The sequence below is a fragment of the Microtus pennsylvanicus genome, chromosome 8 (genome assembly GCF_037038515.1).
Source record: "Microtus pennsylvanicus isolate mMicPen1 chromosome 8, mMicPen1.hap1, whole genome shotgun sequence".
Lineage (NCBI taxonomy): Eukaryota > Metazoa > Chordata > Mammalia > Rodentia > Cricetidae > Microtus > Microtus pennsylvanicus.
Window position 1 is genome coordinate 109,421,004 of NC_134586.1, and position 21,084 is coordinate 109,442,087.

The 21,084-nt window shown below is 38.7% G+C and overlaps 1 protein-coding gene across 44 annotated transcripts in view; it reads left to right on the forward strand.

Annotated features, from left to right (window-relative positions):
• The window catches only part of Nrxn1 (neurexin 1), a 1,109,587-nt gene that overhangs the window by 588,385 nt on the left and 500,118 nt on the right, over window positions 1-21,084 (forward strand). The gene's annotated exons all lie outside the window — the stretch shown is intronic.

The window sequence follows — 21,084 nt, forward strand, 5'->3', positions numbered from 1 at the left end:
TATGCAAATCAGGGCAATTTTTCATAATGGATATATAACTGAAGCACTTAGGAGATGGCAAATGCAGCAGGTATTTGATCGTGTTTAATTCCATAGGCCTTTATCAGTTCATTGAACTTCTTGGTTCCATTATGCTCTGAGGTTCCAGGGATGAAGACAACACCGGACATTAGAGACTGGTGGGTTCTCCTTAGGAAAAAAATGATCCGTTTCTGCAATTACTCATTAAGTAGTGCAACATCCTCTTCTGGACAGTATGGACAGCTACATGCACATGTACTGACCCTCACACAGACATACATTCATACACATAATTCAAAATAAATAAAAACAAATAAAAAATCACACAGGGCAGGGCTTTTTCAGTAAAAGGAAGAATTAAAAGTTTTTCTATGAAAAAGAGATGTTTGAAATGATTAACTAGCCTTAGGTATTCCAGATTCTTCACCCTCCATGAAAAGACTGTATGTTCTTATATCTGTAGGCAAACTTTATATACTAAATTTCTTTTTCATTTTTAGCCCATGCACACGTGTGTGGGTGGGGTAAGAGAGACAGAGAAAGACAGAGAGAGAGAGAGAGAGAGAGAGAGAGAGAGAGAGAGAGAGAGAGAGAGAGAGAGAGAAAGTGTGTATAAGAGATGCAATCCTTTGGAAGTCAAAAGACAAACTTCCTGCACTCTGTTCTCTCCTACTGTGGCAACACAGTAGGCTGCATGACTTTCTTCTCCAAATTTAAACTCATTACATAGTTCCTTATTGATAATGTGCAGCAGACATTGCAGCATTTTTGCACGGCTTAGATATTAAATGCTAATAGTTTCTTTTGCATAGTTCCTATAACTTTCCGAGAGTCCTGGCTCATTGTGGAAGCCTTCTTAGTATTATTTTAAAAAATTAATTTTGGAAACATCAGTGCTGTATTTTACTAGACAAGACAGCCTACATTCTGAATCTGCCCTCCTAACCTGTGAATCATTACTACAGAATCTATCTACAATTAGTAAAGAAAAGAGAAATCAAGACTCAATGTGAGTACACTGTTTTTGTATTTTTTTTAATCAATGGGTCAGGCTCCCCCCTTTTTAATTTTTCTTTTATGTGCATTGGTGCTTTGCCATGAATGTTGGGTCCCCTGCGACTGGAGTTACAGTTATGAACTGTCATGTGGTGTACTGGGAACTGAACCTGGGTCCTCTGGAAAAGCCATCAGTGCTCTTAACCCCTGAGCCTTCTCTCCATCCCGTTTTCATATCTTAAGATGAAGAGATCAAAATATTTATCTCGCTCTCTCACATGTACATTAAATGCTTTAACTGTTAAATCTAATTCTAAATCTTCATTGTGAAAGACAGGCAGTAAATTTAAGGAAGTCTGCATACTTCCACTCAGGAAATGGACTCCATTTCAAATGTATCATGCCAAAACAAATAAACGAACAATCAAACAAAAATCAAAAAAGCCCTTCTGAGTTTTGGTTGCTGTATTTCTTTCTTCAGCAGGGGTCAGGGACTAGAATTTTCACCAGATATTCTCAAGGATGAATGCAATAAAAATAACTGCTTCCTTTGGGGAAATGAGAGAGATTTTACAAGGCTGACCTCTAAAGAATTGGTACATTAGATGTGGAAATTGTCCTGTATGCTTCAGAAATTTCCCTCAGTTCTCAAGTAGATATCATTGTGTACCTGGAGGTGCAAGTGTGCAGAACAAGACACAACATGTTTGGCTGCTACAGAGGTCAAAATCCAGGTGCTTTTCAAACCCATTTGGGGAATGTTCCAAAAGTTAGAAGATTTTTGTGTTGCATCAATTGAAATTCCTGGTTGTAAATAATTTGTAAGTGCTGTCTATTCTCTTTAACTTATTGGAGGAATTGGAGACTTGCTACACAGTCTTTTGTAGTTGTCACAGTGAAAATGTTTGATTGTCAGCATTCGCATGTCTGAAAACTTTGTACTGGGAACTTTCTCCCAGAATTGGTACCTAGAAAGAAAAGTAAAATTTCAAATTTTCACATGATCATTTAGACAGAACATCAGGGAAAGAAAAGATCTATTTACCAAAAGCACGCAGCTCATATCTCAGTGATGTAGTTTCATTTTAAGCATTACAAAATATGTAGGTACTGTTCCCTAGTGAGAAGACTTTTGTATTCCTGTGACAAATATCTCCAGTGGATGCAAACTGGGGGTGCGTGGTGACAAAAATAAAATGTCTGCAATCCATCCTCATTCTGCATCTTCTTCTTTTTGAAGAATCCCAGGGGACTGATGTTCAAGGGCCTCTAAGAAAGAATGGATTTCTCAGAAAGGTGAGCAGGTGTGACAGGGCACCACGGCATCCCTGTCGCGAATAACGGATGACAGCATAGTTCTTTGTGTCAGAGGCATCACTGGTTGGAACTCTGTAGATCAAACTCCCAAAAGAAAGAGCAGTTGATGAGATCACAGGAAGCCAACCAGAGCAGAACAAAACCTAAAGCATGGTGTTTAGAGCTCATTGTTATACATTTAAAATTAGTGTGAAAAGAGCAAGCTGCACATAATTGTCAGCTCAATTGTGACACTAGGTTTTACTAACAATGTTTTTTCCTACATCTCCTTTCCTTACCTCTCTTCTACAACCTTAAAAAAGAAACTGAGAGGGCCGTTAGCACAAAGAACCTGTAGATTCTAAGGCAGTGGCTGGATAGTGACTGTGAGACAGGAAGCCCAGTGGATGAAATGGATATTAATAATTTAAACAAGTCAAAAGGTGAAACTGCTCAGCTACAGAGACATGTGACTAGATGAAAGTTCCTCCTCCCAGGCAAGGCATTGATGAAAATGTAGCAAAAAGGAGTTACTCCCAGTACACAGTCTTAGCTTTCCACTTGATATGAGCAAGTACAAGCATATAATAGAAGTCATCATGGCTGTGGTGGCATCTTAGAAACATGACAGAATATTTAAAAGATAATTATTGCTTTCACAAAAGAGCTCAGGAAGCAGTTGCATGTTCATCACTCAGTTTGGCATTTTAAATTTTTGAGAAAATTGTATGATACAGCGTTAAGTGTTAGTTTAAATTTCAACCTCTTTCCCAGGGAAGCGCTCCTTATTACTGGTGCCAAGTCTCTTCTGTCTGAATAGTTCGGCAATTTTAAGTCAATAAGTAAGCCTGGTAGGTAATGAAGAGCACTGGTAAATTAGTTTGTTTTGTCAAACATTGTATTTACAACCAATACATTATGCAATAGAAAATGCCAGATCTACAGTGTTATTAAGTTCTAAGTAAATATTTCATGCAAAAGTGGGAACTAGAATCAGAACAAAGAAGCAGGCTCCTTTAATTCAAACCAATAAGCCATATTGTTAGTATTATATAAACCCAAGCATTAAGTCTAGACACCATATTCTGGAATCCTTTAAAATGTTAGTATAGTACTGGGCACATGTAGGATATCTAGAAAAGTCATCTGCATAGTCAAATCCAGTAGTACTTCCTAGTTTTACATGTGAGCATCACATATGAAGGCTTTAGTATTATGGGTGATCACAGCTAGGTAAGATAATGATGCCTTGTTCTTTGTGGTCACAGATCCATTGTAAGTCAACACTAACTGCCCCTTGTCACTTATGCTCTCTCTATCCCTGTACACTCGCCAGATGAATAAGGGTGAGAGCGCATCCAGTCCTCAACAGTATCAGAAGTCCTCCTGACAAACCTAAATGTTTCTGTTCATTTAGTGCAGGGTGAAGGGTTGCTTTTCTCTTGCCCACAACTTTCCACATGTCGCCTTCGAGAGCCTAGGTCTTGTCATGCCCCACATGACTGGCAAGCCCAGGCTCTAGCTGTTCCATGCTAGACTTACCTTTCTCAAAGGGAATTTCTGTTCTAGAAGGAAAAACTTTGCACCTGCTATTTCCTATGTCAGACCCCGGTGGTCACTTGGCTACTCTCATCTTCAGATCTCCACGTAAATGTCATTTTTCTGATTCTCCATTATCTGTTTCAAGTTGCTCTTTTTTTTCCTGAGCAAAATTGAATACAATACTATGTGATGCATTACTCTGTGTTTTTTCCACTACAACCGCAATCTTCAACAAAGGAATTTGAGCATTCTCAAGGCAGACACCCTGCTTTCTCATAGTATATCTTAATACAGACTTTTGTTTAGTGATAAGAAAAGTTTACATATCCCAAGTACCCATCCCCTCTTCAGAGCAATTGAGATGGGCTATGGTCCCTCTTCTCTTCTCAAATTGTTGATAGGCTTCTCACCTTGCAACATGTAGAGACGACAGTCCGTTGAAGACAGGGACAGCACTGGAGAGTAATATGGAAGGATAAAATTAACACTCATTGTAAAGAGAACTTCTGGAAAGATGGGCACAAATGAAATCACTACAGTGTCAAAACTGGGTTTGGTGAGAGAAAATCCAATCAACCTCAAGTAATTGGAAATTTGCAATGTATTTTTCCAGCTGGAGAATAGGCTTGCGTTGAGTCATGGTAATGAGAAACAAACAAGGGAACAAACAAGAACAGACTCAATAGACTGAAAGCAACGCAGAAATACAGGAATCAGAAAGGACTAGCAACAACTACAGCAACAAATATGTAGGAATATCCTAAAGAGTAAACATGGGGATTAGGAACTACAAATGTCAAGTTCTACATCTTATGAGATTAGAATGTGAAGATTTAAGTTCTGCTGTTTTACTAGCATATAATTGTTTTTCTTTTCCTATAGAAATATGTAAAGTTAGAAAGATATTGAAGAAAAGCTAGTGTGGCATAGGTGCATGCTAAAATGTAATTTCATGTATAATCAACATTTATCAGAAGTCTGGTTCAATCTGGGTCTGTATTTTAAGACTAGAGTTCTTTCCATGGGATTGCCCTGTGTGTTTTTTCAGTGTGCTGACCTGCCTCTCAGCTTTTTATACGTTGACTCATTATATTTGTGTTTCTGATTTAACTGTGAATAAACAAAGAACTCTCTGAGTAGTTTATTGCAAATCAAATTTCACCTTCACTTAGAAAAACAATGGATATTGATCTATTAACAACTACTTTTTTAAAAAAAATTCTATACTAAATGTAGACTAAAGCAACTTAAAGCTGATAAAGCTCTCTCAGTCTTACGACTGAAAAACTGGTCATTATGAGATTTCTAACTTGAACCCCCACATTTGAAATTTCATGTATTTGCTTCCATATTGCTAAGATATTTCTAATACTGCTGGCCCTGCAACCATTCAATTTTGTTTATTTTCAGTGTGGGAGAAGAATCAGCTCCATAGTAACACATTTTCCCCATTAAAATGTTTTATCTCTGTTCTAACTGGAAACTATTGTTAGAATTTATATGGACACACGGGTATTTGGAAGGAAATTAAGTTGATTATCACATTGCATTGTGCAGAATTAGAGACTCTAACATCTCATATCTACACACTGGAATTTGCACAATTTTATTAGAAACTAGATATCACTAAATAATGCAACATTCCATATATTAGTCATGTAAAATACAACTGACAACTTAAACATGAGATCTTCTCATATCTTCCATTTTAAAGTAAAAAATCCTAGCCCAAATGAGCTCCTGAGAAGAAGTGGGTCAGAGACTACTCAGTGTGTGAGGGTGGATATTGAGCTCAGATTGGAGAAGTTGAGAGGATTCATCTATCTGGTACACTCTAGAGCATTTCTTTCCTAAATTTTTTAAATCAATAGTCAGAAGTTAGTAAGCTGACCACACCAGAAAAATTCTGTTTTCCTTGTATTGCCCATTTTGTTAAAAAAATTATGAAAAATAGAAAAAAGCAACAGTTCTTATTTCTTCATGATGAATTATGCATCATGCACGGATGACTAGCTTGTCACTTTTTATCCTGCAATATGCATTGTTTAGTTGCAAAATTCACTGACTTCCTCTACTTAAAAGTCCAAATACACTACGGCAATGGGTGATGTCATCCTGTAGGTCATCAGACGTTTTGAAGATAAATTGAAACTTGCTAATTGTATTCATCTCATGGAAATTCAAGATTAAAAAGAGACAGTTTATGTAAATCATATACAAGCAGCCCAACTGAATTATACTGTTTCGTGTCTGTGCTTTCCAAATAATAGACAACGAAACTCTACGGATTGAGTCTTTTGAAATATCTGACAAGCATGATTTATGGTGTTTCTAAGATGTATTCTTTGCTTAATAGTCAAAAGAAAAGGCTCTACTTTCTCACTAATCTCATATTGCATGATTTTTATTGTAATGTAGCTCCACTTAAGAAGAAAAGGGGGAGGGGGAGAATGGGTATAAATTATACCCTTACAAAAATGTACAACAGGTTTGACATTGAAAATTGCTGTTTTAGCATGCAAAGTAGAAAATCACAATTAATTGCTTTTCTTACAACAGACACATTTTTGAACTTTGTAGAACTACAATACATTATGACCTTAATGCAGAAGCCCTTTGGCATGAGCCCTCAGAAGCACAGATGTACACAGTAAAGCACATTCATGTCTCACCTCACATTTGGAGACCAGACATCACTTGCTAAGTGCTGTAAGGAAATGGCAAGCCACAGGCACAGGATGATGTGCAAAGAGTTCCATCTTAATGAATTCTTTTCCTGTTGATGATACTTACTAATATTACCCTTTTTAGATAGCTACTTTATATGGCACTGATGATTCCTTCCTTAGAGCACAACGCAGATCAAGGTCACATGATTGAGCACATTCTGCAGCTCTCCTACCTTGATCTATTAGTACAAAGAGTAAAATCTTGAGAAATGAGAAGTGTGTGGGTCCCATAGAATTTGATCCTCACCATACTATTGAATGAAATGCCTCTGTCAAGTGAGCACAAAAATATGAGGCCATCTGTTATGGAAATAGGCGGTGTCTACAATTGTTTTTCAAACTGACCAGTTTCAGAAAGAGACAACAGTCTAACAACTGTTTGTGTGGGAGGAGAAGTCCCTGTGTTGATGTTGTAGTTAAACTCTTCCATCAAAGCCCCAATCCTTTGTTCTCTGTTTTGCTCTCTCTAGTGCAGATTCTCATCACCCAGGCAAGTTGCCTTATCACACAGTCTTTGTCACCAGTCAGGGGTGTGAAGGGAGATGGCAGGGAGGCCATTGGTGGTATGGCTAAAAAGTGAAGTTGAGGTCTCAGAAAGAAATGTCAACTTAACCATGACTTACACTGAGTTCAGCTCGTATGTACCTAAAAATATTTTTATTTTGTTAGTCTCAGGTATTATGATGAATAAAGTTAATTATTTATAAAATTAGTAAACCTCCTATATATTAAATATGTAAATTTTATTTATGTTTGAAAGTGTTTTCTATACCTCATTATAAGTTAGCAAACAAATGAGGAGTCGGGTGCACACCTTTAATCCCAGCACTAGGGAGGCAGAGGCAGGGGGATCTTTGTGAGTTCAAGGCCAGCCTGGTCCACAAGAACTAGTTCCAGGACAGGCTCCAAAGCTACAGAGAAACCGTCTTGAAAAACCAAAAAAAAAAAAAAGTAACAAATGGTGTAAAATTCTGCTAATATCTCTTAAGCAGTAAATGAATTTACTCATTTAAAAACATAGGTTATCTCTAGAAAGTAGAAAGAAGCATCTTAAAAGACTTTACAATGACAATTATTAAATACAAAGAACTATAATTGAGTCAATTAGGATATGCTGAGAAACTGCAATCAGGATATGGATTAATTACCAATCAATTATAATTTTAATGCCCACCAAAAGAAAAAAGTCTTTGGAAATTGGGTAATTGATAAATGTGTAACACACATTGTGACTTACAATACAAACATTGTAGCAAAGCAACAGGATCTGAGAGAGCATCAGAACGTATAGAATACATGTTGACCAACAAATGTGAACAAAATTCATTCTTGATTAGTTCCAAATTGCCCATCCTGTGCTTCGTGTAATCACTGTTTGCTTTAAAGATATAAGAAGTCTATATAGAGTGGCCAAAGTCTTCCTGTCAGCTTCCATCAGATGCTGGCCTTGCCTCCTAAGTAAACACAGAGTTCAATAGTGGAAAACAAGCTTTGTTTGTGGCACAGCTTCTACCCTGTCACAGGTTGTTATCATGGTGACCTTTCAAGCTAATTTACAAATCTCTTGTATTGTTCTGAAATGACTAGCAGCTCATCATATATGACAACCCCAGATTTCCCAGCACCCAATGCCAGTTTGCCTGCAGAATGGTCCCACTACACTTGATCCAGTCCCACCTTGTCTGTCTTGTCCTCTTTGTTCACTGCACACTCTTTCTTCTCTCATCTTCTTGATCAAACTCTTTTCAAGATCTCCCATGCTCTTGTTTCCTCTATGTGTTTCTTCTTTATTTTTCTAATCTTTTTCATTTTTTGGATATTGTTGCCTCAGGAATGCCCCCTCTTTTCCTTTTCTATCAAACTACTTATAGCATATTTTTTTTGTCTTACAAAAGAATTTAATATTTACTCTGAACCCCTAGAACTGGGAATTCCCTTTAAACCAACAACAATGCAATTCCTGCTAAGTAGCATGTCTATATTTAGGATAAGGAGAAAGGAGAATAGTACAGGGCACCAGCAGAATTCCAGATTCACAGCAGTTGAGAATCATAGAGGCTTGCTTGTCTAGGGCCAGGTCTCACTATGTTGCTCAGGCAGGTATTGCATTGACTCTGGTCCAGATTGTGATAGTTAATTTCAATTGTCAAGTTCATTAGATTAACGAGTTTATGTCTAGTTAATGTGGCATACTTTTGTTGTGTTGTGACAACTTTTTTGAAGACACATCTAGGCTGCAGGTCCTGGACTGAATAGAAAGAGAAGAAAGAGAAACCCAACCAGTTAAATGTTGCCAGTCCCCTTCCTCCACTTCTTAGTCTAGCAATTTGTGAAGCAGCAGCCTCCCACTCCTCCAGCCGCCCCCTGCCAAGACAGACTGTGCCCTCCAACTGGGAGCCTGGGTCATGTGTGTCTCTAAGTAGCTAACATTAATGAGAAAAATGAATGGTACAAAGATGTAACTTTCAATTCTAATAGTAAAATGGAATTTAAGAAGAAAAATGTGACAGCAAGAAATAAAAAAGTAATTCTGTAGCCCCTTTGATAATAAACTATATATATTATATAATTATAATAATAATAATATTGATAATAAACTCAATAAACTATAGCATGATATTCACTATGCAGGTCAACTCTCCTTTGTAAATTGTATTTTGATTCAATTTTTTTCTTTTCTTTAAAACATGATTTTCAAGGTTATGGTGGGTAGCAGACAGAATTAGAGAGAATTTGCCTAAAATGGAAAATTGCTGAGCCTTTTTATTTATCAGGGCTAGAGGGAAAAAATGAAATTTAATCTTAATTTTTTTCCCCATTGATGGTGGGTTCAGTGGGCAGATCTCTCTGAATTTCAGACATAATAGAGAAAAGACAGCTTTTGTGTTAAGATGTGAAATTAACCTTTGAAGGTATCATAGCTTCCATTTTATTGCACTAATGTGATATGTGCATTTCTGAGAAGGTTACACATGTATCTTACTTAATAATAAGGAATTAAAGTATTTGCATCTTTCCTTCAAAGGACTTGGGGTTAATTCAGCATGAACTGACTCAGTGTTGAGTGAAGTGGGGAGGGGCCCTGGAGAATGCACAGATCTCAAAAGCTACTGCTGCAAGCTCGACACAACCGTCTCACCAATGCTTTCCTGCCTCCTTGCAATCTGTTTCTCCCAGACCTTCTCTCCGCTTCCTCATACAGTGTCTTGTACTAATGCTCCCTGCTTCATTTCAGCTCAGCGAGACTTTTCCTGACCCATACTATTTTACTTACCATCATGTTTACTGTCTTCTGCCTCTCTCCTCTCTCCACCTTCTGTTTTGTCTTTTTGTTTCTAGTTAGGATCTCATGTAGCACAAATACGTTTTGTCCTCAGGCTAGTCTTGAACTTTTGATTTTCTGGCCTGTATCCCCAAAATACTGAGATTATAAGCCTGTACCACCACATCCAGCTTCTGCTCATTGTGTGGGTTTAGTTTCCCTGACAGTACATTGTACCATCTACCTTGTCTCTCTCCATTTTCTGTGCACCACTATCACATATGATCTGTCTTAAGGCCCTATGGAAGCTCTGCTCTCTTAGATTTCCCCAGTGTCTAGGGCACCACCACCACATAGTGTATATGATTGACTTCTATATGAATAAATACAAATATTTTTCGTGCTACTGTTCACACACATAAACCCATATGCACACATATATTGGCAGGATACAGTTTCTCACAACAATTGGACTTAAGATAAACCAATTCATTTTAACATCAAAATTCCTAATAAATTTCTCAACGGAAGTGGTTTGAACTGTACCCATGCTAGTCTTATTATTGAATTTAGTTATTATTGCTAAAGGAAATCATTATACATTTTACTTTAAAATTTAAAGGTCAGTTTTAGAGAAACTGACAAATGCCTATAATTTTTACCCAATTGTAAGACTATTAGACACACCACACTTTTAGAAACGGTCATGACATCCTTTGGAGTATTTATCATTGTTCCATGTAACTGTGAGTGAGGGGAGCCGACAGTTAGGACTGTACATTGCATATAAGCACTGGAGAGACTAGTATCTTTCTACAGACCGGCTTTTTGTTAGCATGCTAGGAAATGTTTCTTTTAAATCACTAAGACCTCCCGTGTGTCCCATGTGCCGAACAACCTGCCACGTTATGGCTCTAAACGTATGGTGATCCGTACGGTCTTCCACACTCTGGCAGAGCAGTGTCATGACCTCTGCAACTTGACCAGACATGTTGGAACAGACAATAGCTTCATCACAGCTTCTCATCACTGCCTTGGGAAACAGTGTATCCCCTTTCCCTTCCATCGGCATTCTCTATGACAAAAGGCGGGATGATGGCTACATTCTATGTGAGCCATCAAATCACACCTCACACAGTAAATAGGTAAATCTGAATTAGAATTTGCAAATATTCATGAAAGTGAATTCTGTAAAGGGAAAATAGATTAAATTCTAGGTTAAAGTATAGCTTCAGTTTTAACTTAATGCATGCTATGGGAACCCTGCTGCTAGTCTGGTGTTAAGAAATTATATGCAGTCAGTTGGGAATAATTGTCTTTGTTTCTCAATTTTAGGAAACACAAATCACTATCCCTATCTCTCTTCTGGAAGTCATCTCAGTTTGTTATTTCAAAGTTTTATGTCACTATCCTTTGTTCCTTTGGAAAGAACTGTGTGAACTGTGCTTCCAACACGGTTATAGAATTGTAAGGCAGCGCTGGGAGTCATAGCAAGTGTCTATCAAAGAGCTTTTCAAAACATTTACTATAAATAATTCCTGGTGTACATATGCATATATGTATTGTGTGTGCCCATATAAAAAAATTTTCCAACATAGCCTGTCTTTATAATTGCTAAGGCTTGGGGGCTGGAGGGATGGCTCAGCGGTTAAGAGCATTGCCTGCTCTTCCAAAGGTCTTGAGTTCAATTCCCAGCAACCACATGGTGGCTCACAACCATCTGTAATGGGGTCTGGTGCCCTCTTCTGGCCTGCAGGCATACACACAGACAGAATATTGTATACATAATAAATAAATAAATATTAAAAAATAATTGCTAAGGCTTATTGATACACCTAGGTTATAACCTAGGTCATAAACATTCACATTGTGAAATCAACATATTTAAAAATAGTATTCCTGGAAACCCAAATTCCATTTTTTAAAATTCTATAATTGTAAAATGTATTTGTTTTTAAATTGCAGGAATATGCATTAACTATTTCTTCTTGGGGTAGCGTTTCTAGAAAGGCATGAGCACCACACTCCTCTAGACCCTAATGTGTCCAGCTTCAGGAAAACTCTGCTAACATTGTGTGATTCATGTTCTGTGTTGTCAATATTATGTCAATAAGATCAAATGTTTAGTTTTTCACACAAATGCTCAGCTAAAGTTTCCGTTTGATTTGATCTCGGTTTGGGTTTTTTGAGACAGGGTCTTGTTTTGTAGTTCTGGCTGTTCTTGAATTTGCTATGTAAACCAGGCTGACCTTGACCTCACAGAGATCCACCTGCCTCTGTCTCCTTAATGCTAAATTAGAGGCCTGTGCCACTGTGGGAGGTTTATCAGGAATGCACTACTATAGAAAATCTATTTCAGCAGAAGAGGGTGGATACTCAGGTCTGTTTCTCTTTTTATTGAGTTAGGGTTTGGCAAGCTTAGCTATGCCCAAGGGGGTACAGGGATGCTGTCTCTTCTTCAGTGGCTTTGCATAAGGACCAAGAAAGAGAAATGAGCTTTGTCTGCAAGACAGCCTAAGTCCCAAACCACTGGAAATTGAGAAAATTTTCCAAGAAAATAGAATTAATATTTCAGGAACAGAGATTAAACAGGTGTTTTGGACTTTATAGATGGCAAAAGAATTAGTAACTAATATAAAATGTGAAGTCCAGTCTCCTCGGTCCCATAGCTAAAAGATGATGGCCCTGCACTAAATGTTTTTGCTAAGCCAATAAAACCTGCTTCTCTGGTGTGCAAACCTTATGTATACCCAAGTGGTATGTGTGTGTGCATGTATGCCTTTTATTTTTATTTAAGAGATTGAACTTTAATTATATAAATTTCCCTTCCCTTCAAAGCCTTTCCTATATTTCTTCCTTCTCTCTTTCAAATTCATTGTCTCTTTTTTCACGGTCATTGCGTCCTTTTATGTAGATATCCATATATTCCTACTATATATCCTCTCTGGTTTATAAAATGTTGCTTATGTGTACATACTCATGGCTGACAGAACTGAGCTGTGGGAGCTAATGCCATTCTGAATATCTTTTGAAAACTTCTAAATACTTGCTTGAATTCACAGGTTCTATAAAAGGAAATGTAAATGGTAGTCTTTAATTCACATGTAACTTAACACAGCTTAGACAGCTAAATCAATACTGTAAATAATTTATCTAAGGTGAGAATTTGCCTCCTTGTCTTTTGATTCAGAGACAAAGAACAGAATAGTTATGCAAGCAAAGTGCTTCCTGGTCTCTCTTCAAAGTGGGCGAGGCGGCTCTCAGCAGCTTCCCAGGCAGTGACTTTATACCCTCGCCCTGTCTTCACTTGATCAATCCGGAACACTTTTTTGTCATTATCTCCTTTAATCTTATTTCCAAAGTATTTAAAAATAAGTAAAGGAGTTTCACCAAAGGATAGCACTTAAGTCTCCTGCTTCCTCTGCTCTCGTTCATTCATTTTAGCATCCATCTGGCCATTGGTTCATTCATTCACTCATTTTGCTGAGTACAAACTATGCAAGGTGTTGGCCCCCGTGAGAGCAGAACAGCTAAGTGAGTAGATTTTCCCTCCTAGTGTGGAATTTTGAAGATATAGTGCACACTGGCTGTATAAATACATGTGAGGCGTTCTGTATACTTCTAATCAACAGATGGAGAAAACGTTGGTTCATGAGAGACAATGGTAGATATGATAACTACGTAATCATATTTGAGGGAGTAAACCATCAGAATACATCCGATAGGGGCATATTACATGTCAGAGAGCAATGGAAAATTCAGGAAGAAGTGAACCCCAGCAGATCTTGAGGTTCTACCAGGTGCTGCTAGGAGAGCTGCATCTCTGATTTTCATTCCTTCTCTGCTCAATGCTCCAGAAGAAGGCTAAGAATTGACTACTGAAATCAGAAAATGCATGGATGAGTGTTTATGCCTTTCCTAAGTGTAGTGAAGGTGAAGGGGTACGGAGGAGATGAGTGAAATCACTGGCAGGAAGAATGGAGGAGAGGGACACAGGTGCGCTGGGAGTGATGGGGTCAGGGAAGCCATGTCATGTGAAGTCATCTAAGGAAGTGGCATACAAATAAGACTGAGAACTTTGGGACTCCAGCTTATGACCAAAGGATGTTTTTCAATTAAACAGGGATATTAAAATCTATTAAAATATCTGTCCACCTTTAAAGACAATGCTATTGTGTATGTTCACTAGCATACAGTTCTATCCGGTAGCACATATGATTATTTCCTTATGTAAACACAAGCCCCTTCTTTTAGATTGTGTATTCCAAGGCCTAAGCTCTGTAAAACACTTAGTTGAATTGGAGTTATGGTCTGTTCTGAAGATTTAAAGTGGTCCAGCCCAGCCTCTCCCAGTGGAAAAGAGAATGCCTTGGCCCATCTCTTTACTCTTGTTGCTTAGGGATGATGCAAATGATGCTCTCTCTTAGCCCCTGGCACTGCATAAGAACACAGCTAGAGAAGCACACTTTGTTTGCAGGCTAAGTTTCACAACCGTCGGGGCTGAAGGAGAGTTCTGTTGTTGGCATAGGGAGATCACCTGAGTAGAGGAATGTTTGCTCAGAGAATGTGTACAGTCTCAGAGCTGCAAGGTGGGGTACATGGGATCTGTTGAGCTGATTCTCTCCTGAGGGCCATGAGCTTCATGAGCTAATAAGTCTTTTCCATCTGTGAGATCAGATGACAGATTTTACAGCATTTGGTGGGGAAGGGCTAATCACTTGGGGACCACATGGAGATTATATAGAAGAAAACTGGCGGGAGAGGCTTTCCTTTTGGTTGTGCCATGTACCAGGAGTGAGTTCATCTGTAAACAACCCTCCCCTCCTTCACGAGACAAACCAGAATAGCCTTTCAAAAATCTGCCACATGTCAAAGATTCCTATCTTCAGCTTTCAGATTATCACTCACAACTCAACCTCTTTATTTATTGTATGATGCTCTAAAAACACAATCTAATTCTGAGTCTCTAAATATCCAGGTGAGGGACAAGAGACAGAAGAGAGGCAGAGACAAACAGAAAGACATCGAATTTCTCATTCACCTTCAAATTTGTAATGATTTCTATAGCTAGCTAAAGGCAAACAGACAGAACTTCCTCCCTTACTCTACAACTTTAGCCATTTTAAAGGGAAATGAGCAAATGGAAATGTGATATAGAATATCAGTCATTTCCTAACAGACACAGACACACACACACTATCTATGTCAGTATAAATAAATCACAACTTAAAAAAGTCAAGTATGCAAGTAGAAGCAGCAGGGGTTGTTTTAAGTCAGACTACCTAGCCAAGTCCTGGCTCCTTCATAGTAAGACAGTCTTGAAAAAACAGCAGTGTTTGTAACCAAACTCCTGTCCTGGTAAAATGAAAAACAGCAGTGTTTGTAACCAAACTCCTGTCCTGGTAAAATGAATATAAAGCCACTTCCTGCCATTGTGGTGAGGACTAAATAGAATAATTTATCCTGCATGCATGGTAAGTGTGTGGTAAATATTATTGACATGATACTGTATTGCATATAAACTAAAGGAGATTTTTAATATCGATCAGAAATACTCTATTTTGAAATATATTATAGAATCTACTGTATTATGGAATGCAATTTGTATATAATTAGTGACCACTGGAAATATTCACCCCATGTTTATGATCATTGTAGTGAGACTTTGACCATGCTAGATGTTAATAATGCATTCTAGTTTTTTTCCTTTTTACGATTCCCAGACATACTATATAAATATTACATACCAAAGCATTGTCTGAATGAATAAGTGAAGGACAAAATGTATTTGCTAGTGGCACAGTCTTTATTAAGTATATAACTTAACAGGAAAGACAGAAAAGAAATGAGAAGATAGTGTGAATAAGAAGGTGACAAGCACAATCCACGGGCTGACCATCCAGCTGTGACCCAGCTGATGGTTCCAGGGAAGCAAGAGATACTACACTGAGCCGGACTCCCGTGTGTCTGCAATGATGGGCACTTTGGACACCAAGGAAGAGACTGTATCATCTCCCAATGGGAAGTCTTTGTACATTTCTAAACAATAAAGTAGCAGATCGAAAATAGGAGTGTTCAAAGGAGTACTGTTTGTAAAATTTGAAAATTGTAACTGGGGCCAGGGAGAGAAAACTGCTACATGACATTGAAATTGTTTTTATTTCAGTACTTGATTTGTTAGGGTGGGGACAGGGATTAGGGATGGGTGCAGAATAGCCACAGCCCCAGTGTGGGAGTCCAAGGACAGCTTGTGGGACTTGGCTTCCTACCGTGTGGAGCCCAGGGACTGAAAGTTTATCAGCCTTGCTTACCTGCTCAGCCGTCAAACTGGCCCACATAGCCTTTAAAACTGTAGTCTCTTTATTTGCTTTTAGAGATGTGTGATATTAAAACACAGAAACAAGCTGGAGGCATAGGTCAGCTGCAAGAGGGACTACCTAGCATGCACAAAGTCCAGCATTTGAACCCCAACGCCACATGAACCAATCACAGTGATTAAGCATACCTGTAGCCCCAGCACTCAGCAGATGGAGGAGCAGAAGCTCAAGGTTATCTCAGCTTCATGGGATTTTGAGGCCAGTCTGCACTTGATGAGACCTTATCTTTAAAAAAAAAAAAAGATTCCTTTTACATGGTGGATCTGTAAATCCCAATTGAAGGCACTGAGGCCTAAAAACAGTACTTGTCTTCCTGCCTCCCACAATACACCATTTTGTCTCAAATAATAGTTCCAGAGGTACAGGAAACACAAGCAGTTACTGGATATCACCCAGTAATAAAGCTGTGCACTCTATATGAAACAGACATTATTTATGTAAGTAGATGTGCTAGTACCTGGCGTGTCATTAATTTCTTATCTGTATCCTCCTTTTCCATTCATGCTGCCCCCTACCTTTGGCTACTCAGAGATGAGAGATTTTCCGGACTGCAGAGTCAAACAGCAGTCTCTGCACAGATGGGAAGATGGAGCTTCTTATGGAAAAGCAGTGATCCTTAAGGATGTGTGGGATGTGGATACAGTTGCCAAGTTCTGGAGCTATTAGAAATGATTATGCAAACTCTTTACGCCGCAATCTCCTTTTGTTTTCAGCAGAGGTTCGGGCAGAATATAAAAACCCCTGCTTCTCCTAGGGGTCAGATTCTTCTTCTCTGTCCCTTCCTTTAAGTCTATATATGTGTCTCTCCTGAACACTCTATCTTCTTTTATGGTGACTTTCTCATCATTTCTCCCCCCAACAGATGCAAAACTATTATTTTAAGACTTCACTGCCCCCCACAGAGGCAGCAAGATTGTGCAGAAAGTAGAACACACTGAAAAAATACACGAAATGAAATGAAAATTTGGGGTAGAGAAGATGCTAGCAAGGGAGAATTAAATTAGAAAGCTGTAGGCTGAAGACTTGTCTAGGGTGCTGTAGAACGTAGGACTGGGTTCATTTTTCCAGTACCACCAGAATCACACACACACACACACACACAAATCACACACACACACACATACACACACATACACACAAATCACACACACACACACATACACACACACACACATACACACACACACACACATACACACACACACACACACATACACACACACACAGAGTTCAATAGCCTGGACTTAAATCTTGATTCCATCTTGCTACTAGCTTAATCTTGAGCAATTGATTTACTTGTCTGAGTGTTTCTTCATGTCTAATTTAGTGATAATTCCATGCCTTTGAATGTAAGTTTGTGTGGATGAAATGAGGGGTGTTTGCAGAGCACACTAGGAAGCCTAGTGACTGGGAAGCACTTATCAACAGCTAACAGCACATACCTTATCAAGATGTGTGGGGCCATGTGGAACTCAGGAAGGTAAAGCTCTGAATTTGCGCACTAGATTTAGTTGTCCATTTGAGCTGAAATTAATTCATCTGGTTTTCACTTAGTTTGTATCTCAGTATTTCTTCAGGTAGAAGAAAAAGAAAGAAGGGTTTGACACAGAGAGAAAGATAAGATTTGCTCCTGTTAATTATTTTTGTTTCATATGTGAGTTCCGACCATTGGATCACATTTACACAACGGTGACAATATGCTGATTCTTTTTATTATTTTCTATCTTTTGATGAAACCCAGTTTCTCTCAAAGTTTCCACTGATTTAAGGGATCTTTATTTTGTTTCTGCTTCTCAAGCATATTGGTTTCCTTGACATTGTCTTTGTGTTGAAGAGATGCCATTATTTGCAATACCATATTGTTTCCTCTTTTGTCCTTAATTCTCATCTCAGTTTTCATTGCTGTGTAATAGACATATTTTTTTGCCCATATTTTCATTGAAAATATTTAGAACAATTCTCTTTTCATCAAAGATTTTTCTCCTCGCCGAGTGTATACCTGGAAATTCTTCCCAAGGTCTTGCTAAGTGACGCTTTAAAGTTTGTCTTTCAAAATGAGAAATAGTTACAAATTGTGTTTACTTTGAATGATTGTAAGATTCAGAGAGAGAAAACATGCTTACATCTATCTATCTATCTATCTATCTATCTATCTATCTATCTATCCATCTGTCTAGCTATCTACCTAGCTGTATGCATGTATGCATGTATCTTTTTCCCAATAGTCCCCTCCTTGGCTGCAGTAATTGGAGGAAAGGTTGTGGTTCTAGTCCTGTACATTAGGCAAGTGCATGTTCTCTACTGTTACGTTTGACATGCAAATACATGTCTTTCTGAAGCACCAGGACTGCTGCTCTCCGGAGGCTGTCCTGGGCGTGGCCTAGTGGGATGAACAGAATAGTAATTCTAATACTTTCAGGGCTGGCTTGCTTTCCAACACTAAAATTACCTCCACCAAGAGACGAGGAAATCAGAATTCCGGCACTTGCCAGATGACTTCTACTGCTCTTCAGCATCCAACCACAGCGAATAGAAACACTGTACTTTATTGTTTTAAGAGAATCAAAAAACATTACACAAATTCTGATGTCTATACTTCAGAGTGATTTTGCCAGGTCTATAATGAAGTAAGCTAGTAGATAGGGCTTGAGTAACTGTAGCCAACCTTTCAAGGAGACAAGATGCTACAGGATACTGGAAGGGTGTAACAGACACCAAGGAAAGAATCTGGGACCTAAAATGTCACTCATACCTTCCTTTAAACTCTTTTTATCTAACTGCAGAAAGTTTCACTAATGAAATTCTCACTTAGGTGTGCCATCTTAATTCCATCTTGCCATTGGTTAATGAATAAATGAAGCAGTTCTTCTCTTGAAGACTCAGTTGATTCTCATGACAAGGTCAATGAAGAGTGTTAAGTGTCCACACCACCTAGTGCTCACTGGTTTAATTAGATGGTGTTAGCCAAAGCACTAACTAATAAGAGAAAGAATAACTAATTGTTGAACAGATGTCAAGAAGCTAGAAAGGCACCCTCTTGGGTGACATTGTCATGATAATGTCTCAGTCTCTTAGCCAGGGATCTCTGTGGAGACAACAGAAGTGGAAGAAGAACCAATGAGCTCATTTTGGATAAAATGGAGACACCACACTAAATTCTTTGTTTTATCAAACGCCTGAAAATACAGTTGTCAAAGACAGCCAATAAATTCTTTGAAAGCACTGATGAGAGGAATTTGAAATTCTATGGCTCAGCATTTGTAGGTGAGGCGTCTGAGAGGACTGCCTGAGGACATCCTGGAAGTTAAATTGTTAATAGGAGTGTCTCCCCTTATTCTGCTTATGCTCACGTCCATTGTGCGAAGCACTGTGTATCATTTAAAGAACACCTTCTCACAGGTAATCTCTTTCTGTTCCCTGCCGCAATGGCCCTCTGCAGCAAATCTTCAAGTTACAATTTCTAATTGAAAGCTCCAGAAGGGTTGAGGTCTAAAGACCTTTGCACGAGACCACACAGCCATCAGGAGTCAGAGTTAAGCCTCGTTCTTGCAATGAAGTCAGGGTTCCACTCACATACTCCTCTCGCTGACGGTTCAATTCAAGAAAATAAACAGGTAAAACAACCTTCATAGAGTCATTTTCCTAAGTGGTTCTTCGGTTAGTGATAGCTACCTTTGTGCTGTATGTCTAGAACGCGCCACTTCCAAGATTGGCCAGCAGGGGGCAGTAATGCCCTGGAAATTCAGTTTTGCCAGCAACCTATGACTCCGAAAGAATGTTACCTATCTCTAATCCTTTTTTAATGCCAAATTTTCACTAAATTCTTACATTTATTAGATTGACAGCTAAAATTCGTTATTGGAAATATACATCATCACTAACATTTTTATTAAAATAAAAGTTTTTAACCTTTTAATGTGAAGAAACTGTGGGATTTGGGAGGGAGATAGGGCTGATAAAGCAAATGCATCTCAAAAAAAAAAAAACTTTCCTATGGATCTATTTTTCTTCTTAACCATTGAGTGTATTAAATTAATGAAAGACATCAAAAAACATGGTAGTTTGGTTTCGATCCCTTGGTACCCAGGGCACATGCCTGTCTTCTCTTTTCATTGCCCTTTCCTGACAGATAAAAGAAGAAAGAGCCTTGATCCCTCTTTGGGCTTCCACACATTCAATCAGAGTAAGGAACTGCTGCTCTCCAGGGCAAACTGAATCTCCCCTTATCAAACCTTCCCTCATTAGGCTAGCTTTCTGCACCCTTCCCCCATCTTAGGTCAACAGGGGCGGAGAAGTCACCCCCAGACTGGGAAAGCAGAGCTAAGTCACCTAGAGCAGCTCAGGCTGGGCTTCTTTCCATTTGCATGACACAACAAGATGATGCTCAGGAAGCAACTTGGAAAATTCACCCCATTGGTATTCTATGTTGCTTCTAAATGAGACATTTTTGTTTGTAAGGAAATAAAATACCAGCCCCAGGCTCGAATTGTGTTTTGTTCTACCAAGATAATTCAGTCTGAAAGGGGTGTCCAGCCTCCCAGGCCCCAGTTTCTCAGTTGTCACTGAAGACTTGTCACTGAGAGCCCCGCTGCCTCGGATGTCCTATGTCTGGGAAGAATATGGAAGAAATCTTAGAGATTCCTGTGTTAGTATTTGCTGAGGACTCCTGACGAGTTCCACAAAGAAGCCTGAGCCTCCCTCGTCTGTCATTATTAACCTTTGCTGGCAGTGTCTTCTCAATCCACTGCCAATTTAAGTGTCGCATCTACAGTAAGACCAGTTCCCTCTGAAATGGTGGTGAGCAGCAAGGGCCCAGCACTGGGGAAACTGAGGTAGGAGAACTGCAAGCTTGAAGCCAACC